The sequence below is a fragment of the Salvelinus alpinus genome, chromosome 8 (assembly GCF_045679555.1).
Source record: "Salvelinus alpinus chromosome 8, SLU_Salpinus.1, whole genome shotgun sequence".
Lineage (NCBI taxonomy): Eukaryota > Metazoa > Chordata > Actinopteri > Salmoniformes > Salmonidae > Salvelinus > Salvelinus alpinus.
Genome location: NC_092093.1, coordinates 34,255,879 through 34,280,657, shown reverse-complemented (window position 1 = coordinate 34,280,657; position 24,779 = coordinate 34,255,879). Strand labels below are relative to the sequence as shown.

At 41.4% G+C, this 24,779-nt stretch overlaps 1 protein-coding gene and 1 long non-coding RNA gene across 4 annotated transcripts in view; one reads left to right on the top strand and one right to left on the bottom strand.

The window, feature by feature from the left end:
- Window positions 1–24,779, bottom strand: part of LOC139583012 (protein 4.1-like) — a 97,503-nt gene that overhangs the window by 71,909 nt on the left and 815 nt on the right. The window contains exon 2 of one of the 3 annotated variants that reach the window (XM_071413644.1): window positions 24,342–24,503. The gene's annotated coding sequence lies outside the window, so the exon portion shown is untranslated. Of the gene's footprint in view, window positions 1–18,390; window positions 18,545–23,103; window positions 23,279–24,341; window positions 24,504–24,779 lie in introns of those variants that run through there. The other 2 variants (XM_071413627.1, XM_071413626.1) reach the window with 2 other exon arrangements.
- On the top strand, window positions 17,294–19,594 carry LOC139583018 (uncharacterized). The gene is made up of 2 exons (XR_011676470.1): window positions 17,294–17,684; window positions 19,035–19,594. It is a non-coding gene; the product is annotated as an uncharacterized lncRNA (long non-coding RNA).

Here is a 24,779-nt window from a genome sequence, read left to right as displayed (position 1 = left end):
AGAATGTGCTGGTTCTCATACCGCTACTGCCATTTCAATGGCATTTGAGAAAATGTTTGAACCATGAACACTCCTCGCTCCATTCCAACAACTGACTCGAGAAATAAGCTCAACTCCGTCTACAGCAGACGTGAAACCCTGTCAAGGCATTGAAACGCCTGCTCAACAAAAATGCCAACACAGATCGTCTGGTCAACTTGGAAAAGTACTCTACTAGAGGCTGTGAACAAGCGTGTCGGTGGCATTCTCTCTGAGCATCTACTGTGTCGCCACAATGCTCGATGCTAGGTACAAGGACCGTTACTTCGACACAGACAAGAAACAGGGTTTACGTGAAAATGTTAGACACAGCTGGACAAGATGGAAACGAACAGTGACAGTGCGCACCGAGGAAGAGCGGCCACGGACAGAGAGATGAAACTTCACTACTTGACATGTATGATGAAATCCTGGTTGAGACTGAACAACGAAACAGCACAGCAAGTAAGTGAAAGAAAGCGGTTTTGATTATATTTTACTGGTAATGCGGACATACGTAAATGCCAACAAAATAACTTTTTGGTCAGTGTGGTGTGGATTGTGTGTCACCTTTATTTAACTAAGCAAGCCAGTTAAGAACAAATTCTTATTTACAATGACGGCCTACCCTGTCCAAACCCGGACGACGCTGGGCCAATTGTGCCCCGCCATATGGGACTCCCAATCGCGGCCGGATGTGATACAGCCTGGATTCAAACCAGGGACTGTAGTGACGCCTCTTGCACTGAGATGCAGTGCCTTAGACCGCTGCATCCGTGTGTGTGTGTGTTACACTATTTAACTGTACTAGAATGCTTAAAAGACCGCAAAAATGTAAAATATCGGTTATCAGTATCGGGGTTTTTTTGGCAAGGAAAATATCAGACATCAGTATCGGCCAAAAATTTCATCTCGGTGCATCCCTAATAACAATAGATGGTGAGGTCAAATATACTGGTTTCCATCTGTGGCAAAGTTTGTATTTGTATTTTTGTAAATTTGTATTTTATACATTTAACAAGGCAATTATGCTTATGACAAACCCAGGTCCAGAACCAGCCTAGCCAGCTTTTGAATATAGCGTAGTAAAAAAAAAAAAAATCACGTGTAAGACTCATTAGATAAAGTGTGTGACTGCATGTAAGCGGAGAGGACAGCAGAAGCGCAGCAGCAGCCTGTTCTGTCAGGCCAGCTCTGACATGGTGAAAGTTAGGGGCCATGTTTATTTTCCAGAGAAGGAGCCATCTGCACCTCCTGCAAGCGGCCACAAACAGCCCTGTGACCTTTGCACCCGCAGAGCAGGGTAACAGGAAGTCTGACGTGGTGACACACTCCATCCTTCCCATTCAGGCCATTTCCTCTGTCTCCTCTGCTAATCCCATCCCTTTATCTCACCCTCTCCAGCATGAACAAGGGCCTTTTTGTCTCACTAAAGGGTATGGAAATAAGAACTATGAATTTGACAAAGAACCTCCTCCATTACTGTGTGATTTACGTTGATTATTTGATCAGCTCAAAACAGCGCTAACAATGGCTTAATTTAAGGGAATTCAAAGCTGTGTTTACCTTGAAGAAAAATCTAAGCTTTATCTTTTGATATGCAAGCTCACATCTCCAAACTACACAAACAAAAATCCTTCAGCAGCTTAATCAAGCTCCTTAGAAAAATCTATTCAGCTCAATCCCTTGGGCAATGAGAGCAGTCAAGCACTTCCTTCTATTTCTCTTTAGCTGCGACTGAGAACGAGAGCTGTCCAAAAGAGATGATTAGGGGGTATAGCCTCCTCGGTTTACGAAAGCAATCTCCTAATAGTAGATTAAAGAACTTGAGGATCCCTCAGTTTGTAGTGTTAGAGGAAACAACAAGGGGCTGTGAACACGACTCCAATTAGTACGGTGGGGTCAGGCACTTTTCAGGCAACCAGAGAGGACCCTTGGAAGGACCAAGGGTTTGAGGTTATCACTGGCATCACCCTAAAGAGGCGGAAATCAGTGGTGCAAACATTTTCCTGATGGAAAAGTGGGAAGCGACACAGGACATTCTTGATTTTCCAGTCCTGCTGCCCCAGTAACCAGAAATGAGTGGCTGCACTGCCTAAACATCTTGTTTATACAGCTTGGGGTTTTATCACTGCTCCACCATCCTGCAAGAGACACAGATATTTAGGCTAAAACAGCAGAGAAGCAAGCAACGCTAGAGATACCTGTAGCCAATGTTCCCTCTTAGTAGCACGCGGGCATGCAGCTCCTTGGAACTTCCGCACAGAGAAGCACGAGATTGGACTTCACTCAACTTTCTAGCGTTTTCCCCATTAGTTAGCACTATCAGTCAACTTACCTGGTAAAATAATGGGGGGGGGGGGGAATATATATATAAACTGTGGGAATTGCGATCTAATCAATGCATTATTAGCCATTTTCAATGCAACGTACCGAAACAAAAAACGTACTATGCAAGACTTTGTATACAAAATAAACTATGCAAGAGATTTTGTTGTAGGCAGAACGTATCGGAGTAGGATTCTATTAAATTGACAGGCATGACTCAGCCTGCAGTAGGCCTATATGCAAATAGACCATTGCCATATATGGATCTGTGCCATTCACTTTGAACTGGACTGTTTTACAGCATGACCGGTTGTGATTAGATGCATTTGTTTTGAGATCAAAGGGAGAGCTACATGTAGCAACATGTGCACATTTGTTCATATCCTTTGCTAGTTAGTAAGTTATTAACCCAGTTATAGATAATTTGTAGTCAGCAATGGGAGTGTGATTGCTTCCTACAAGAGCACAAAATGTGTGCACATCTTTGAAAAGAGTCAGGTAAAGAGATTTTTTTTTGTCTTAGAGGCAGTGTTGTATTTTGAGACGGGCTTGAATAAGCTAAGTAGCCAATAGGCAGAGGGTAGCATAATTGGTCTAATTCTCTGTAATAAATGGTATGGGAACAATGATGCATTTTATTTGGTACATTATGATAAACAAAATAGCCACAGTAGCCTACTTAACCACTTAAAATGAACTAAAAACATGTACAGCATCCATGTTCACAGTAAACGAGCGCGGGAAGTTGCACAGAATTTTCAAAGTTCAAGTTTGCGTTCAGCAGACCTGAAATTTTCTCAGTGACGAAAAAAATGGAGGGAACACTGCCTGTTGCGTATGTACAGAGGGGGGCTTCAAAAGAGTACAGGGGGTGAAGGACACCCGTGCCTCTGACTTCACTAGTTGTGTAATTAAGCTGCATTTCACTAAACTAATATGTTTACCCATTTTACCATTCTATGGAGTACATCAAACAGCTCCTTGTGCTTCTAGACAGAACATTGAAAGATCCCCTATGGTAGGGCCCTATGATTTCCGCGATGCGGGAAACGCGGACGGAATAGCGGAATTTGGTAATAAAAATGGAATCAACTGTAAAATGTGGAATAAGCAAGAATTTTCCATACTTTGGCTGAAATTGATTTTTTAAATATTTTTAAATCAAAAGTAGGCCTAATTATTGTAATAACAAAAATTATTTCAGAATTGTAAAATTACAGACGGGTAGGCCTAGAGAAATAATTCAATTTTCGATTGGGGTGTTTTGAGAGAGGGAACAAGGAAAAGCAGTGTTAGCCAGAGCACGCCCGCCTCTTCAAACAACCATTACTAGTGCAAGCGCATCAGAAGATTCAAGACAAAAATGTATTCAGGATTTAGTGGCTGTGTGCGCGCCGAGTCTGACAACCGTCAAACTCACCTGCCCCGTGTGTTCGACCAACATATGACTGCCGTTCTACAGAAGATCCGTGGGAAGAAGTTTCCACTGGTTGTTGGCGAGACAGATGCAAAGGATTGCAGCGTTCTAAACGTCGTCATTGGTGAGTTAACAGCCTATTAATATACCGTTGCAATAGCCTACATTTACATTCTGCAACGTGAATTGTGATATTCCAAAAGATGAGCTATCGTGGTGAAATATAGTGATGCATAATGTCAGCAGCTGTCTGCCTCTCCATCTAGCCAACTATCGCTGTTTCTATATTGTTTACACTTGAAATTTAAATAACACTTTTTGTCACAATATTATTTTAGGTTAAAACAAAGTTTTTCCCTCATCTTTCATTGCAGGTGTTGAAAACCAGTACTTTCTGGTGGATGTCATTTTCATGGACAGATGCAACTTCTCAACATTTTCCCAAACTATACTAGCCTGCCTCCACAGCAACCATCTGAACCTGAATGATGCCTGGGCAGTGGTCACAGATAATGCATCCTACTGCCTGAAGACATACAAGGAGGTTCTGAAAGGAGTGCCCAACAGTGTCCATGTAACCCGTCTCTGCAATGTCATCAATCTGGTGGGTGAGACCTGGCAGCACTACAAATAAACTCAGCAAAAAAATAAAAAAATCTCAGGACCCTGTCTATCAAAGATAATTTGTAAAAATTGTGACGACCCTCCCACTCTGTCTGCCGTATTCTTTATCTTTGCTCTTGTTTTCCTTAATAGGATGTTGGTAGGCGGAGCTGGGAGGGTCATCAGCGACATGGGACACACCTGGGCCCGGGTGTGTCCCGGGATAAATACATCTTCCCCATTCATTTCTTTTATTTTATTTTTTACATTTTATCCCATTTTCTCCTCAATTTTCGTGGTATCCAATCGCTAGTAATTAATAATAATAATCCAATCGCTAGTAACTTGTCTCATCGCTACAACTCCCGTACGGGCTCGGGAGAGACGAAGGTCGAAAGCCATGCGTCCTCCGAAGCACAACCCAACCAAGCCGCACTGCTTCTTAACACAGCGCGCCTCCAACCCGGAAGCCAGCCGCACCAATGTGTCGGAGGAAACACCGTGTACCTGGCCCCCTTGGTTAGCGCGCACTGCGCCCGGCCCGCCACAGGAGTCGCTGGAGCGCGATGAGACAAGGATATCCCTACCGGCCAAACCCTCCCTAACCCGGACGACGCTATGCCAATTGTGCGTCGCCCCACGGACCTCCCGGTCGCGGCCGGCTGCGACAGAGCCTGGGCGCGAACCCAGAGACTCTGGTGGCACAGCTAGACCACTGCGCCACCCGGGAGGCCCCTCTTCCCCATTCATTGAGGAGACTCTCTCCATGCAGACACACTGATACACTGACCTTTTTGTGGCCGTTTTATTTGTTTGCTTTGGCACCTTTCAACACCCTTCATTATCACATTTATGCACGCAACCACTCACTTACACTACTGATTACTGACTACACACACAATTGTTAATTGTATTTAGTTTACTTCAGTTAATAAATATATTTTGTTATTCATTACCTCCACATTGTCTCCCTTTTTGTTAAGAACTTCGAGCCGGTTCGTGACAAAATCCAAATACCTTCACAGATCTTCATTGTAAAGGGTTTAAACACTGTTTCCCATGCTTGTTCAATGAACGATAAACAATTAATGAACATGCACCTGTGGAACGGTCGTTAAGACAAACGGCTTACAGACGGTAGGCAATTAAGTACTATGAGACGCCTAAGACAGCGCTACAGGGAGACAGGACGGACAGCTGATTGTCCTTGCAGTGGCAGACCACGTGTAACAACACCTGCACAGGATCGGTACATCCGAACATCACACCGGCGGGACAGGTACAGGATGGCAACAACAACTGCCCGAGTTACACCAGGAACGCACAATCCCTCCATCAGTGTTCAGACTGTACGCAATAGGCTGAGAGAGGCTGGACTGAGGGCTTGTAGGCCTGTTGTAAGGCAGGTCCTCACCAGACATCACCGGCAACAACGTCGCCTATGGGCACAAACCCACCGTCGCTGGACCAGACAGGACTGGCAAAAAGTGCTCTTCTCTGATGCGGTTGTGTCTCACCAGGGGTGATGGTCGGATTCGTGTTTATCGTCAAAGGAATGAGTAACAGGGAAGACATCCTCCTCCCTCATGTGGTACCCTTCCTGTAGGCTCATCCTGACATGACCCTCCAGCATGACAATGCCACCGGCCATACTGCTCGTTCTGTGCATGATTTCCTGCAAGACAGGAATGTCAGTGTTCTGCCATGGCCAGCGAAGAGCCCGGATCTCAATCCCATTGAGCACGTCTGGGACCGGTTGGATCGGAGGGTGAGGGCTAAGGCCATTCCCCTCAGAAATGTCCGGGTACTTGCAGGTGCCTTGGTGGAAGAGTGGGGTAACATCTCACAGCAAGAACTGGCAAATCTGGTGCAGTGCATGAGGAGGAGATGCACTGCAGTAACTAAACGCAGCTGGTGGCCACACCAGATACAGACTGTTACTTTTGATTTTGACCCCCTCTTTGTTCAGGGACACATTATTCCATTTCTGTTAGTCACATGTCTGTGGAACTTGTTCAGTTTATGTCTCAGTTGTTGAATCTTGTTATGCTCATTCAAATATTTACACATATAAAGTTTGCTGAAAATAAACGCAGTTGACAGTGAGGATGTTTCTTTTTTTGCTGAGTTCACTTCTCTAAAGTTTCATCACTTTTGACATGGATGAGATCTGTCTTCTTCAAGAAGCCTGCTAGAAAGAGAAGATGGGTGAGCTTCCTCATTATGACGGAGTTTGTGCAGGCCAAGGCTCCTCCTGAAGCAGTGAGCTCCAGATGGAGTAGCTGGTTTGAGGCAGTGAAGTACCATGCAGAGCATGTTCATCTGTACAGAGTTTTTGTTGGCAGAAAAGTCACCATCCCAGGCAGTCACAAACATCCTCAGCCAGCTGGAAACAGAGGAGAAGGTTGCTGCATTGTAAACTAGATTCTTGCATGACTTTTTTTCATTTGTAATTTAACACTTAGTAGAACTCAGTATTGAAGCACTTACTTGATAAAACAAATTGTGCAATGTTGTGTTGCATCATTACAAATGTACCGTTATATCTTATTAAATTGTTGACGTTTTATTCATTCACATTAGACACTCTTTCTGATGATAAAATTTGTGTTAATTGTAAAACGCCGAATTCATAAAGATTTGAACGGGAAAACAGACGGAATTTCATAGGGCATCACGCCTTTCAGAACCACTTTATATGCCTTCAGGCAGTAGGATGCATTATCTGTGACCACTGCCCAGGCATCATTCAGGTTCAGATCGTTGCTGTGGAGGCAGGCTAGTATAGTTTGGGAAAACATTGAGTAGTTTCTGTCCATGAAAATGACATCCAAAAATTTTAAAAAACGGTACATTTAGTGGTGATACCATGTTTCATGAGCTTAAATAAAAGATCCCAGAAATGTTCCATGCGCACAAAAAGCTTATCGCTCATTTTTTAAACAAATGTGTTTACATCCCTGTTACTGAGCATGTCCTTTGCCAAGATAATCCACCCACCTGAAATGTGTGGCATATCAAGAATCTGATTAAACATTATGATCTTGATCAACGTACAAGACAGCATGTTCCAGTTCCCGCCAATATCCAGCAACTTGGCACAGCCATCGAGGAGGAGTGGGACAACATTCCGCAGGCCACAATCAACAGCCTGATCAACTCTATGTGAAGGAGATGCGTCGCTCTGCATAAGGCCAAATGGTGGTCACACCAGATACTGACGGTTTTCTGATCCATGCCTGTTTTTTTTTTTTTTAATGGTATCTGTGACCAACAGATGCATATCTGTATTCCCAGTCATGTGAAATCCATAGAATAGGGCCAAATTAATATTTAAACTGAGTGATTTCCTTATATAAACTAACGCAGTAAAGTTTTGGAAATTGTTGCATGTTGGATTTATATATTTTTGTACAGTGTAACTTCTCAAAGTACTCCCATACTGCGGTCACTTGCCTTTCTCTGTAATTTTCCCAGGTGTTAACAACGGTGATGTAGTGGTGGAGAATCAACTCAAATAATTTACTCCTGGTGTCAACTCCCATTTCTGAGTGTCAAGATTTGATTCCGCCAGGATTCGACTCCTAAGATTCAGTATTTTTGTAATGGAGACTGATTAGTTGCCATAATTTCGAGAACACAAACTCTCTTTCATAGCAAGCTACCGAAGGACAGAGAGAGAGGGGGGTGGGGCACAGTTTAGGCAGGTCGGCCACCAGGCAAACTGAGTAAGAATCTGTAGGCAATCAAAAGCTGCATCTTCGTACTCCCATTCTTCTCTGCAGATCCTCTCAAGCTCTGTCAGGTTGGATGGGGAGCGTCCCTGCACAGCTATTTTCAGGTCTCTCCAGAGATGTTCGATCGGGTTCAAGTCTAGGCCGCTCAGTCAGAGACATGTCCCGAAGCCACTCCTGTGTTGTCTTAGCTGTATACTTAGGGTCGTTGTCCTATTTGGAAGGGGAACCGTCGCCCCAGTCTGAGGTCCTGATCGCTCTGGAGCACGTTTTCATCAAGGGTCTTTCTGTACTTTGCTCCATCAGCTTTCCCTCGATCCTAACTAGTCTTTGATACCCTGCCGCTGAAAACATCCCACAGCATGCTGCTGCCACCACGCTTCACCATAGGGATGGTGCCAGGTTTCCTCCAGACGTGACACTTGGCATTCAGGCCAAAGAGTTCAATCTTGGTTTCATCAGACCAGAGAAACGTGTTTCTTATGGTCAGAGTCTTTAGGGGCCTGTTGGCAAACTCCACGTGGGCTGTCATGTACCTTTAACTGAGGAGTGGCTTCCGTCTGTCCATTCTACCATAAAGGCCTGATTTGTGGAGTGCTGCAGAGACGGTTGTCCTTCTGGAAGATTCTCCCATCTCCACAGAGGTACTCTAGAGCTCTGTCAGAGTGACCAACAAGTTCTTGGTCACCTCTCTGACCAGGGACCTTCTCCACCGACTGCCCAGTTTGGCAGGGCGGCCAGCTGTAGGAAGTGTCTTGGTGGTTCCAAACTTCTTCCATATAAGAATGATGGAGGCCTTCAATGCTGAAGACATTTCTTGAGTACCTATCCCCTGATCTGTGCCTCGACACAATCCTGTCTCGGAGCACGGTCTGTGGGACTGTGGGACCTTACATAGACAGGTATGTGCGTTTCCAAATCATGTCAAATCAATTGAATTTACCACAGGTGGACTCCAATCAAGTTGTAGAAACATCTCAAGGATGATCAATGGAAACAGGAATCACCTAAGCTCAATTTTGAGTCTCATAGCAAAGGGTCTGAATACTTTTGTAAATAAGGTATTTCATTAGTATTTTATTTTTTTGATCAAAACATTTAAAAACCTGTTTTTGCTTTGTTATTATGGGGTATTGTGTGTAGATTAATGAGCGGAAAAAGGTATTTAATTAATTTTAAGACTAAATTAATCAAATGTGGGAAAAGTAAAGGGGTCTGAATACTTTCCAAATGCACTGTATATAGAGACATGGTGGCTTACTACTTTAGCAAGTCATTTCTGATCACGGTTGACTTTTGTTTAGCTCTACCAATGAATGAAGCTTGTTGCAAACAATTTTGGTTGGGAGAATTGTGTAGAGCTTTGAAGTCAACTGAATCAAAAGCCTTGTGTTGGATTGTAAAGGTCATCTTTGAAAAATGCTTGATATGAAACTGTCTGAGAAGCAACAGAGTTATTGTTCCAGAGGCTTGTAACTTTTATTTGTTGAGCCATTCCATAGGAGCCTAAACCATTGTGACAATCCCTGTGGAAAAACAGTGGCCATGGCAGGATGTCAGGAACACAGGACTCTAAAAGCGGGATGTTCCCATAACCCTTCCGAATGGTTAAGCAATCACTCTCACAGTGCACACCCAGAATTTGGAGACTGAGCATCATGGAGAGTGGTCTGTTCCAAAAATGTTCAAACAGGAATAAATCCCCACCTCACCTTTGTCCAATCACAATCTGAGGTACTTACCTGTAGCGACAGAACAAGGTTGACATTTCAGAGCTCTGGCATTTCTTCCTCTTTTGCAACAATTAAGAATTGGCATATCAGTTGTTCTAACAGCTGTCAGTGGTGCCAATTTACAGCAGTTTATATATACTTTTTTATATATTGAGAAAGTCAAGTTGAAACCTTTTCAACAGGGTTCTTTGAGTACACAGGGCCAAGCTGAATGCTACATTTAGCTTAGATTGAGTCCAACCACCATGGAAACAAGACAAGAGGAAACAAGTGTCTAGGCATCCTTGGGTACTGAATCAAGGAAAAGGGAAACGTGTCACCTGACCTCATACTATCTTGTTGTTACTCTAAAGAGATAACATGAGCTGTTGCCTGAAGTAGGCTAATGAGTACCCTATGCTGCAGCTTGCCCACTCACCCTCCCATACACCAGAGATGTTTCTCAACCATATCTTTCGCCTTCAGTCTCCTCAACCCCTAAAGCTAATGGAACATGAACCATGGATTAACCCTAAACCAAAGTCTAGGCAAAATCCCTTACAGCGTGGTTCCAGTTCAACTTTCCATGAACCACAAACGTAGTACTGCATGTGCTCAGAGACGTGTTCAAGAAAGGAATCTCAAGGCTGCATAAGAATAGACCAGGGGGTATATAATAGCACTGCAGTGCTCAACAAGCACAGCACCAGATAGCCTGCTTGAGAAGTCCTACCCCTACATTATATCAGGCATGGCACAAAAGTATCAGGAACAAACCCCAGGATAGGTTGCACTGTAATTTCCCATCGAAAGGTTTAACATCAATAAGAGTACCATAGCTCTTGAACTTCTAGTAAAATGTATTATCCTTCTACCAAAAGGCTAATGCAAAACATTTTGGACAGTCGTTTACCATGCTGCAAAAACTCAAGTAATGAGCAAATCTACTTAACTCTGTGACAGGGCACCATCAAGCAGCTTCACACAATAACTCACTGTTCCATGTACTGTCATGCTAGCCACTGTCTAATTAGGAGATAATCAACCCCCCAAATGTCTCATTAGGACATCTGACAAGCCATAAATGAGGCACTGTATTCACTTTCATCCTCTCAACAAGTGAACTTGCAAGTGATTTGCAGGCAGAACTATTGATGAGTAATGAAGCATGACTTCGTAACGAATGGTTGATGATAAATACCTCAGATGTACAGTATTAGTCAAAAGTTTGGACACCTACTCAATCAATGGTTCTTAATTTTTACTAGTTTCTATAATGTAGAATAATACTGAAGACATCAAAACTATGAAATAACATATGGAATCATGTAGTAACTAGAGGACGACCGATTATGATTTTTCAACGCCGATACCGATTATTGGAGGACCAAAAAAGCCGATACCGATTAAATCGGCCGATTTTTTTATTTTTATTTGTAATAATGACAGTTACAACAATACTGAATGAACACATATTTTAACTTAATATAATACATCAATAAAATCAATTTAGCCTCAAATAAATAATGAAACATGTTCAATTTGGTTTAAATAATTCAAAAACAAAGTGTTGGAGAAGAAAGTAAAAGTGCAATATGTGCCATGTAAGAAAGCTAACGTTTAAGTTCCTTGCTCAAAACATGAGAACATATGAAAGCTGGTGGTTCCTTTTAACATGAGTCTTCAATATTCCCAGGTAAGAAGTTTTAGGTTGTAGTCATTATAGGAATTATAGGACTATTTCTCTCTATACGATTTGTATTTCATATACCTTTGACTATTGGATGTTCTTATAGGCACTTTAGTATTGCCAGTGTAACAGTATAGCTTCCGTCCCTCTCCTCGCTCCTACCTGGGCTCGAACCAGGAACACAACGACAACAGCCACCCTCGAAGCAGCGTTACACATGCAGAGCAAGGGGAACAACCACTCCAAGTCTCAGAGCGAGTGACGTTTGAAATGCTATTAGCGCGCACCCCGCTAACTAGCTAGCCATTTCACATCGGTTACACCAGCCTAATCTCGGGAGTTAATAGGCTTGAAGTCATAAACAGCTGCTGGCAAACGCACAAAAGTGCTGTTTGAATGAATGCTTACGAGCCTGCTGGTGCCTACCATCGCTCAGTCAGACTGCTCTATCAAATCATAGACTTAGTTATAACATGATAACACACAGAAATACGAGCCTTAGGTCATTAATATGGCCGAATCCGGAAACTATCATCTCGAAAACAAGACGTTTATTCTTTCAGTGAAAAACGGAACCGTTCCGTATATTATCTAACGGGTGGCATCCATAAGTCTAAATATTCCTGTTACATTGCACAACTTTCAATGTTATGTCATAATTACGTAAAGTTCTGGCAAATTAGGCGGCCCAAACTGTTGCATATACACTGACTCTGCGTGCAATGAACGCAAGAGAAGTGACACAATTTCACCTGGTTAATATTGCCTGCTAACCTGGATTTATTTTAGCTAAATATGCAGGTTTAAAAATATATACTTCTGTGTATTGATTTTAAGAAAGGCATTGATGTTTATGGTTAGGTACACATTGGAGCAACAATACTCACCGCATCGATTATATGCAACGCAGGACACGCTAGATAAATTAGTAATATCATCAACCATGTGTAGTTAACTAGTGATTATGATTGATTGATTGTTTTTTATAAGATACGTTTAATGCTAGCTAGCAACTTACCTTGGCTTACTGCATTCGCGTAACAGGCAGTCTCCTCGTGGAGTGCAATGTAATCAGGTGGTTAGAGCGTTGGACTAGTTAACTGTAAGGTTGCAAGATTGAATCCCCGAGCTGACAAGGTAAAAACCCACCGTTCCTAGGCCGTCATTGAAAATAAGAATGTGTTCTTAACTGACTTGCCTAGTTAAATAAAGATTAAATAAAGGTGTAAAAAATAAATAAAAATAAAAATAAAAAATCAGCCATCGGTGTCCAAAAATACCGATTTACGATTGTTATGAAAACTTGAAATGGGCCCTAATTAATCGCCCATTCCGACTAATCGGTCGACCTCTAGTAGTATCCCAACATTTTTTAAACAAGTCAACATATGTTATATTTGACATTCTTCAAAGTAGCAACCCTTTGCCTGATGACAGCGTTGCACACTCTTGGCATTCTCCCAACCAGCTTCATGAGGAATGCTTTTCCAGTTGCACACTCTTGGCATTCTCCCAACCAGCTTCATGAGGAATGCTTTTCCAACAGTCTTGAAGGAGTTCCCACATATGCTGAGCACTTGTTGGCTGCTTTTCCTTCACTCTGCGGTCCAACTCATCCCAAACCATCTCAATTGGGTTGAGGTCGGGTGATTGAGAGGCCAGGTCATCTGATGCAACACTACATCACTCTCCTTCTTGGTCAAATAGCCCTTACACAGCCTGGAGGTGTGTTGGGTCATGGCCCTGTTGAAAAACAAATGATAGTCCCACTAAGCGCAAACCAGATGGGAATGCTGTGGTAGCCATGCTGGTTAAGTGTGCCTTGAATTCTAAATAAATTACATCATTACACCTCCATGCTTCACAGTGGGAACCACACATGCAGAGATCATCCGTTCACCCACTCTGCGTCTCACAAAGACACAGCGGTTGGAACCAAAAATCTACAATTTGGACTCATCAGACCAAAGGACAGATTTCCACCGGTCTAATGTCCATTGCTCGTGTTTTTTGGCCCAAGCAAGTCTCTTCTTATTGGTGTCCTTTAGTAGTGGTTTCTTTGCAGCAATTTGACCATTAAAACCTCTTTGGGCTATGGGCCAGTATTTTCACGTCCAGATGAAAAGCGTGCCCAAAGTAAACTACCCGTTACTCAGGCCCAGATGCATATAATTGACAGATTAGGATAGAAGACACTCTAAAGTTTCCAAAACTGTCAAAATATTGTCTGTGAGTATAACATAACTGATTTTGCAGGCGAAAACCTGAGGAAATCCAACCCGGAAGTGCCTTTTATTTGGAAATAAAACCGCTGTTCCATTGCCTACCCCTCCTCCATTTAAAGGGGTATCAACCAGATTCATTTCCCAATGGCTTCCTCAGGCTGTGACCAGGCTTTAGACATAGTTTCAAGCTTTTATTTTGAAAAATGAGCGAGATTTTTTTAAACGCGTCAGGTGTCCTTTGATTAGTTCCTGCGCGCGACAGATGTAGCTCGACATTTTCTTTCTCTGTAGTATTGAATAGGTTACCGTCCGGTTGAAATATTATCAATTATGTATGTTAAAAACAACCTGAGGATTGATTATAAAAAACCTTTGACATGTTTCTACGAACATTACGGATACTTTTTGGAATTTCTGTCTGCCCTTCAGGACCGGAACGACCCTGTGGTTTTCTGAACATAACACGCAAACCAAATGGCGGTTTTTGGTTATAAAACGAATCTTTATCGAACAAAAATAACATTTGTTGTGTAACTGGGAGTCTCGTGAGTACAAACATCCGAAGATTATCAAAGGTAAGCGATTATTTTATTGCTTTTCTGACTTTCGTGACCAAGCTAATTTAAGGCTAGCTGTTCTTAGTGTTTTGTCTAGTGATTGATAAACTCAAAAGCTTGGATTGCTTTCGCTGTAAAGCATATTTTCAAAATCTGACACGATAGGTGGATTAACAACAAGCTAAGCTGTGTTTTGGTATACAGTAATCCCTCGTTTATCGCGGGGGTTACGTTCCGAAAATGACCCGCGATAAGTGAAATCCGCGAAATAGAAAACTTTTTTTTTTTTTACAATTAGCAACTATTACATGTATACAAATACAGTGACTCACGTGTAGGCCGTTTCGTCGACATTATGGGTTTAGGAGATGTTCGAAATTACAAGATAATTTGGCCAACTTAATGTAAATTTGCCAAGCTGTTTTATGTACGTACACATAACTGCACGAGACGACAAAATGATAGCACAATTCGTAGCATGTTTTGATACAAGAAGCGGGAGTGAGTTTTTAGCGAATCAGAATGCAGAGCACAATGCACCAAAAAAAAAAAAAAAATGCATTATGAAAATCCGCGAAATAGCGAATCCGCGATAAGTGAACCGCGAAGTGGCGAGGGATCACTGTATTTCACTTGTGATTTCATGATTATAAATATTTTTAGTATTTTATTTTTATTTTTTATTTGGCGCTCTGCAGTTTAGCGGTTGTTGTTGATAAATGATCCCGGTAACGGGATCCTTAGCGTCAAGAAGTTAAAGGTAAGGCATATATTATATCGCTATTTCTGACTTTCGTGTCACAACTTCCTGGTTGAAAAATGTTTGTCATGCATTTGTATGCGGGGCGCTGTCCTAATCGCATGGTGAGCTTTCGCCGTAAAGCCTTTTTGAAATCTGACACAGCGGCTGGATTAACAAGAAGTTAAGCTTTATTTTGATGTATTACACATATATTTTCATGAAAGTTAAATATTTGTAATACTGTAGTTTGAATTTCGCACTCTGCAATTTCACCGGATGTTGTCGAGGTGTCGTAGCGGCACGCCTAGCCGTAACAGGTTTTAAGGCCTGATTCACACGGTCACCTCTGAACAGTTTACGTTGAGATGTGTCTGTTACTTGAACTCTGTGAAGCATTTATTTAGTCTGTAATCTGATGTGCAGTTATTCTAATGAATTTATCCTCTGCAGCAGAGGTAACTCTGGGTCTTCCTTTCCTGTGGCGGTCCTTCCTTTCATCATAGCGCTTGATGGATTTTGCGACTGCACTTGAAGAAACTTTCAAAGTTCTTGAAATGTTCCGGAAGGACTGACCTTCACATCTTAAAGTAATGGACTGTCGTTTCTCTTTGCTTATTTGAGCTGTTCTTGCCATTATATGGACTTGGTCGTTTACCAAATCTATCTATCTATCTATCTTCTGTATACCACCCCTACCTTGTCACAACACAACTGATTGGCTCAAATGCATAAAGGAAAGAAATTCCACAAATTAACTTTTAACAAGGCACACCTGTTAATTGAAATGCATTCTAGGTGACTACCTCATGAAGTTGGTTGAGTGAATATATTTGGATTTGTTTAACACTTTTTTGGTTACTACATGATTCCATGTGTTATTTCATAGTATTGATGTCTCCATTACTATCCTCTAATGTAGAAAATAGCAAAAATAAAGAAAAACCCTGGAATGAGTACGTGTGTCCAAACTTTTGACTAGTACTGTATATTATTACGATGCTGGGCCAATTGTGCGCCGCTCTATGGGACTCCCAATCAGCCTGGATTCGAACCTGGGACTGCAGTGACACCTCTTGCACTGAGATGCAGTGCTTTAGACTGCTGCGCTACTCAGGACCCATCAGAAAGATAGCTAATTATTTTGTTTTTCTAAGAACCCAGAAAATTGAGACAGGGGGAGAACCTATTCAAGTCAGTAAATATATATATTTTTTATGATTAAAAAAAGTATTATTAGGTAGGTAGCGTGCTACAGTAAGTTTGAGCTGCTCAAATGAGCTGCTAACGTAATGTTAGGTAGCTAGCTAACTTAACATACTGTATAGCCAGTGAATTAAATATCACCAGCTAGCCAACTTCACATTAGCTAGACTAAGTTAGCTAGTGGTTTACAGCCGCGACAGAACAGCTGTTGTTTACAAATGCACCAGAAGTTATTTGGGGTTCCAGTGTTCACTTCCGCTCCTACTTAAAAATCTGTTAAAAAAGGTCTGTAGTTACGTTTTGGGTGAGGTTTTAATTACACTTGGCTTTCTTCCAATGCAGCTTGTCCTTCCATTTGGGTGTCTACAAGTGAGGCGTGTCCTTGAGCTCAAGGCAAGCCATCTGTCATTAGTCTACATGGATTTGGTTGGAAGTGTCACACAGATGCTACACAGAGAGAGAAATACTGAGCTTTACAGACTGGTCTCAGACTAGATGTAATATAGGAAATGTAAATCCAGGACACTCAAATTAGTATGATATCTTACATTTGGTATGGTTACACAAGAAAGGTTACTTAAGGCAAATAGGGGGGTGGTTGGTCGGGGTTGATGTACTTGATTGATGAATTAAGGTACCTGATTACTAAGGAACTCCCCTCACCTGGTTGTCTAGATCTTAATTGAAATGAAAAACAAGCAGACACTAAGCCCTCCATGGAAATGAGTTTGCCACCCCTGCCCTAACATAAATCAAGACGTTAACCATAGTTTCCCAAACTCTGTCCTCGGCACCCCAATGGGTGCATGTTTTGTTTTTTGCCCTAGCACTACACAGCTGATTCAAATAATCATCAAGCTTTGATAATTTGAATCAGATGTGTAGTGTTATGGCAAAAAAAAAAAAAAAAGCTGACCGTGTTTGGGGAACGCTGTCCTGGAACAAGCTAACGTTAGCCACAACAAATTGTAATTCGTAATATAACCTTATACGCTTAGCAAATTCGTAATATATCATGCAAAATGTATGACGGACATCCACAAATGAATACATACCATGTGAAACGTAACATACGTATTCTTACTAAATGGAGTGTCTCGGATTTACGTAAAGAATACGAAATGCTCAGACCATGTTCCAGATTTATGATCTTACGTTACAAAACCATAACATTCATTCATTGTAATGACGTGCTTGATTTAAGTGGCCATCTATCCTACACCCACAACTTTAACAAGATTGTGCCAGATAGTCCATTATTTAAAAGCAACGTGTCGCTAGCTAACGTTAACATGTATCAGCTAGCTAGCTTTTTGCGTGAAATCAAAACATACACTGGCGGTAACTGCACGTGCCATGTCTGCAAGCATGATTCCTTTTGAAAGCATTATCAAAGGATTTGAGTTACAGTAAAGAAAGCCAACGGATACATAGATACCGTGTTTATTCATTAAGGTAAGCCTATGTCAATGTAAACTTTTTACGATTGCAGGTAACGTTACTAGCAACAATTCTCAATTGCGTAGCTAGATATCTCAAATCCTAGACGTAACCAGTGCAGTATCTATGGTGAGTGTTGTCTGCGAGCTGTAGTATTATTTACACAAGTAAACAGTAGCTGGGCACATCCTGAAATGCATAATGAACTCAAACAATCGTTAGCGAGACAAACTTGCAGGAGCTTCTAGCCAAGTACCTAAACTCAAAGGAACTTCCAGTTCCAACCTGAGGTATAAGAAGAGGTTCCAACAGAAGGTAACCATGTATGGTTATATAAAATGATTGAGGATTAACTAGCTACCACTTGCTTATATAAGGCATGCATGTTTCACAAAGAGTCAGATTTTTCGGGCAAGCCAGCTGTCATGTAGTAAAAGGTTGGGTCCCACTTGAGAACCAGTCATAGGTAACCGTAAGTGTTGAACACAAACATGCCATTCCCAGTACCTCTTAAACAACGTGGGCAAGGAACAGATGGAGATGCTCCAATACTGACCACGGAAATTGAATTTAGCTGCCTGGCTTGCTAGCCTACTAAGTGAAAAACGTTTAGATTTTTTTTCTTCTTTTTTTACAGATGTTAACGTTTTACAAGTACTTATGTTTACCTCACTTTTACCACTGACTACCAATTAGGTTGCACCATGGCTAATCAACTTACCTGGTGCAGTTCAGATGAGATAAGAAAAACTTTCAGAACGTGGCCTCATAAAAATATGCTCTGGTCAACCTCCTAAATTCTAAAATTGAAATTCCCAGACCAAAAATAAAAATATGTCTGGGAGAAAAGGCAACTCAGTCGATCACACTAGCTCCGCCCCGTAAAAAGGGTATCCTAGAATGCATTGTGATTGGTTCCTCTACCAGTCTGTAAATGTAGTCGTTTTTCTATTGGCGGCCTACAATTTGTACGTGTATTAAGAGTTTGGCGTGGAAGTGGCTCCCACTACTGAAAATGTATTGTAATTGCAATGTTTTTACATTTACTGATTGTAAGAAACATTATAAACACCTGCTCTTTCCATTACATAGTCATAGACTGACCATGTGAATCCAGGTAAAAGCTATGATCCCTTATTGATGTCACCTGTTAAATCCACTTCAATCAGTGTAGATGGAAGGGGGGGACGGGTTAAAGAAGGATTTTTAAGCCTTGAGACATGGTTTGTGTATGTGTGCCATTCAGAAGGTGAATGGGCAAAACAAAAGATTGTCCATTTGAACGGGGTATGGTAATAAGTGCCAGGCGCACCAGTATGAGTGTGTCAAGAATTGCAACGCTGCTGTGTTTTTCGCACTCAACAGTTTCCTGTGTGTATAAAGAAGGGTCCGCCACCCAAAGAACATCCAGCCAACTTGACAACTACAGGAAGCATTGGAGTCAACATCGACCGCCATCCCTGTGGAACGCTTGACACCTTGTAGAGTCCATGTCCTGACAAATTGAGGCTGTTCTGAGGGCAAAATGCAGTGCAACTCAATACGGTGTTCCTAATGTTTGGTACTTTCAGTGTAATATTGTAATGATCCCATGATATTTGGTTGACATGTTGCCTTTCAATTCCTTTTAGGAATTAATGTGAAACAGAGACACCACCGTATCATTTTGACCTGGACAGACTAAACCTTTTTTTTTTTTTTTTATGGACTGAATTTGTATCAAAGAACAGTGTCATGTGTTCAACAACAGCAGCATCAGATGGCATATCAACAGCTTTACTTGGCAAAACAAAAGACTGAACCACCTTGCTGCAGGGTAGTGCAGCAGCACGCACAACCATTAGCAATTTCACTTGCCATCAAATATCCATTACATAGCAGATATTCTGTTGTGGGCACTGGGGATCAATATACCATTTTATGTTTAGGAGGTTGAGTGTGCTTTATTAATGCATTGATTGCCTTTTAAATGTTTGTAGCGTATTGAATCAATGGGCCGATGGCCTTGTCTTTGTTTCTAACCTTGATGTAGACATGTGAGCAAATCAAATTGTATTGGTCACATGCGCGGAATACAACCGGTGTAGACTTTACAGTGAAATGCTTGTTTGAGCCTTTCCCAACGACCCAGAGCAGAAAAGGAAAATGGTAGCACAAGGAATAAAATAAAATACACAAGAATGGAGCTATATACAGGGAGTACCAGTCCCAGATGAATGTGCAGAGAGAGGTATGAGGTAGATACTGTACAGTATCTACATGAAGGCAGGGTAAAGAGACAAGGCATCAGGATAGATAAGAGTAAAATAAAGAACAGAGTAGCAGCAGTATATGAGAGAAAGTGTGTGTGTGTCAGTATGTGTGTGTGGGAGTGTATGTGGTGTGTGTGTATATATATATAGTCTAGTGATTATACTAGACTACTTATATTTACTGCACAGGGAACATTAAAAGGAAAACCACTCCGCCAAAATATGCATTAGCCCACAGTTGATACAGTCCCAAAAGGTTTTGCATGTCAGCAGTCAAGTTTTCAAGATATTGTACTTTCGAGAAGCAGTGTCACCGGCCACATCATGATGATGATGATGCATAATGATAATGAAAAAAAAATACCAAAAGATAGTTGAGTGGATTTTTCCTCTAACTTACTGGTACATTGAGTTAAGAATGCCACTGTGTTGTAACATGAGGTCGACCGATTATGATTTTAACACCGATACCGATTATTGGCGGACCAAAAAATGCTGATGCCGATTTTTTTATTTTTTATTTTATTTAATATATTTGTATTAATGACAATTACAACAATACTGAATGAACAATGAACTTATTTTAATTTAATATAATACAAAATCAATTTAGTCTCAAATAAATAATGAAACATGTTCAATTTGGTTTAAATAATGCAAAAACAGTGTTGGAGAAGAAAGTAAAAGTGCAATCAATATGTACCATGTAAAAAAGCTAAACGTTTAAGTTCTTTGCTCAGAACATGAGAACATATAAAAGCTGGTGATTCCTTTTAACATGAGTCTTCAATATTCCCAGTGAAGAAGTTTTAGGTTGTAGTTATTATAGGACTATTTCTCTCTCTACCATTTGTATTTCATATACCTTTGACTATTGGATGTTCTTATAGGCACTTTAGTATTGCCAGCCTAATCTCGGGAGTTGATAGGCTTGAAGTCATAAACAGCGCTGTGCTTCAAGCATTGCTAAGAGCTGCTGGCAAACGCAGTAAAGTGCTGTTTGAATGCATGCTTACGAGCCTGCTGCTGCCTACCACCGCTCAGTCAGACTGCTCTATCAAATATCAGATCATATACTTAATTTATAATATAATAAAACAAGCCTTAGGTGATTAATATGGTCAAATCCGGAAACTATCATTTCGAAAACAAAACGTTTATTCTTTCAGTGAAATACAGAACCGTTCAGTATTTTATCGAACAGGTGGCAACCCTAAGTTTAAATATTGCCGTTGCATTGCACAACCTTCAATGTTGTCATAATTATGTAAAATTCTTGCAAATTAATTACGGTCTTTGTTAGGAAGAAATGGTCTTCACACAGTTCGGAACGAGCCAGGCGGCCCAAACTGCTGCATATACCCTGACTCTGCTTGCACTGAACGCAAGAGAAGTGACAATTTCCCTAGTTAATATTGCCTTCTAACATGAATTTCTTTTAACTACATATGCAGGTTCAAAAAATATATACTTGTGTATTGATTTTAAGAAAGGCATTGATGTTTATGGTTAGGTACACTTGTGCAACGATTGTGCTTTTTTTGCGAATTGCGCTTTTGTTAAATCACCCGCTTGGCGAAGTTGAAGTAGGCTGTGATTCGATGATAAATTAACAGGCACCGCAATGATTATATGCAATGCAGAACAAGATAGTTAACCTAGTAATATCATCAACCATGTGTAGTTAACTAGTGATTGTGAAGATTGATTGTTTTTTATAAGATAAGTTTAATGCTAGCTAGCAACTTACCTTGGCTCCTTGCATCCACAAGGTCCTTTTGATGCTGCACTCACGTAACAGGTGGTCAGCCTGCCACGCAGTGTCCTCGTGGATTTCAATGTAATCGGCATCCAAAAAGGCAGATTTACCAATTTGTTATGAAAACTTGAAAATCATCCCTAATTAAATCGGCCATGCCGGTCGACCTCTAGTTGTAACTCATAATAGGACTGTGTTACAGAGGTCTAAAGGGTCACTCACAACACTCCTGTGATCATGTCAAAAAGCCAACATCTGAAACATCAAACCATGATGAAACCAACATCTTATTTTCAGCCAACCAAATAACACATAAAATAGACTGAAGAATCACATTTTAAAGAGCAAATTATTTTGGTCAAAAGGTTTTGAAAGGTCAATTTCAAATAGGATTAAAGCACAAATGCAAAGAAAAATAGCCAAATATGCAGTTCTTGATACATTGCCTGTTCACCCACGACTACGTGGCCAAACACGACTCCAACACCATAATTAAGTTTGCTGACGACACAACAGTGGTAGGCCTGATCACCGACAACGATGAGACTGCCTATGGGAGGAGGTCAGAGAACTGGCAGTGTGGTCCCAGGACAACAACCTCTCCCTCAATGTGAGCAAGACAAAGGAGCTGATCCTGGACTACAGGAAAAGGCGGGCCAAACAGGCCCCCATTAACATCGACGGGGCTGTAGTGGAGCGGATCGAGAGTTTCAAATTCCTTGGTGTCCACATCACCAACGAACTATCATGGTCCAAACATACCATGACAGTCGTGAAGAGGGCACGACAAAACCTTTTCCCCCTCTGGAGACTGAAAAGATTTGGCATGGGCCCCCAGATCCTCAAAAGGTTCTACAGCTGCACCATCAAGAGCATCCTGACCGGTTGCATCACCGCCTGGTATGGCAACTGATAAATTGTTAGAGACTCCAGTGACTGTTTTCTCTGCTACCGCATGGCAAGTGGTACCGGAGCGCCAAGTCTAGGACCAACAGGCTCCTCAACAGCTTCTAACCCCAAGCCATTAGACTGCTGAACATTTCAAAAAAATCACCACCGCACAATTTACATTGACCCCCCCCCCCCTTCTACACTGCTGCTACTAGCTGTTTGTTTGTTACCTATGCATAGTCACTTCGCCCCCACCTACATGTACAGATTACCTCAACTAGCCTGTACCCCTGCATACTGACTCGGTAACGGTGCCCGGTATCGAGTCAGTGTATTACTTTTTATTTTAGCCTACTTGGTAAATATTTTCTTCTTGAGGTGCACTGTTGGTTAAGGGCTTGTAAGTAAGCATTTCACAGTAAAGTCTACACTTGTTGTATTTGGCGCATGTGGCAAATAAAGTTTGAATTGATTGAACTATCCATATTCCGTCTTTCTTCACACATCAAAGTAAAAGTAACATCCAACTCACCAGCAGAAGATGAACATGATCCCAGATGACAGCCAGGTCCACCGATACATCCCAAGAAATACGGGTGCAAAACAAAGACAAAAGGGAGAATTATGCCCATCTTGTATTAATTTAATAGTTGTACATGCTGTCAGAGGTATGAAACGTAAGACCACACCCATGTAGAATGTAAAACCAGAAGTAAAAGAGAAATCATGTACCTCAATAGTGTTGTTCCTGTTTAAACCACCGATGATCAAGTACAGATTACCGACATAAATCCTAGTTCCAGTTGATTAGCATATGTGCAGTGATACTACCAGGGAATCAAACTGCCCTCTCTTAACCACCCAGGGTTGTTGTTTCTTGTCAAATCCCGGAACATGGTGGCTATGCAGATTTACCCAAAGGGATTAGTTAAAAGAATTCACAATTCACCATCTGGCCCGTACTGTAGATATTAAATGCATTAAAAAACAACTGCATTAAAAGATATCCTGGCTGCTCACTTGTTGTTGGCAAAGAGGTTGCTCTAGGTTAACATCACCTGTGGTAGAAGAGCTAGGTCCAGGTTTGCCTTCAATGAAGCAAATTCCAATGGGATGAAAATAGAGTATCCGCTAGTTCTCCTTACTGCTGACCAATGAGGATGGCTAGTGTTAAAGTCAACAGTGGATTAAGAAGGAGAAAGAAGAAGTACTTGGAGCAGTGACTGTCACACTGTGTGCAAGTAAATCCTCTCGATGCTACCTTGGGGCTGAGCCTTGAACACAGGCAGCCTGGTTCAAAATCCTCTACTTTTTTAAAGCAGCAGCTCCACTGTCATTGTTTGACTGATTATTGAGACAACAGCAACTGCTCTCTTCATAACCTTTTCATGTAATACCCTCTATGATGCAGGATGACTGCCATGTACAGGTGCATGACAGTGGAGCTGATGGAATGACAAAATTCATGAATTTTAATCCTCCACATTATAATCTGTTTCATGACGGCATGCATATGCCTTTAATGACTGACATTCAGTACATACCGCAATCAATTACACATCTTTGAGATTAAATTGTACATTTCAAGTATACTTCAGTGTAAAAATACGTCTTGATTTTTATAAAACACAAACATGGCTACAATTTACATGTTAAACATCTTAATTGTGGTTCTATGAATGGTTGCTGTTGTGTAACACTGCACCCCATGTCACATATCCTGGAGGAAGGAACTTTAAGCAAATATAGGCATTTCAGATTCTTACTCACCTCAGAGACTACTACAAGTGACATGGGCACAAGGGGTAAGATGGGGAGAGACATTCCATGCGTTCACCTGTCTGCTTCTGTTTAGTTCAAGAACAAGTCGCCAAACAGGTCCTGCTATTACACCTGTTCCCTTTCTGTGATGGCAGATATCTCCCCCACAACCTGAAACCAAATCCAGTGGTTTACAGTTACAACACAAACAAAGGCGTGACAGGCAGACAGAAACACAAATGTGAACCTTTTCCTTTCAAGGCACTGTTTGTTCTGCAAACAATACAGGTGTGACCTGAGGAGAGGATGGTGAACAAGGAAGGAGTGTGGTGTACTTCTTCTCATGGATTGTATGGAGATTTAACAGAAATTAATGTTTTTAATGTCATTTCAATACTGCATAAGCTTCAGCAGGTGAATTGGACTCAATGTTATATGATGACAAAC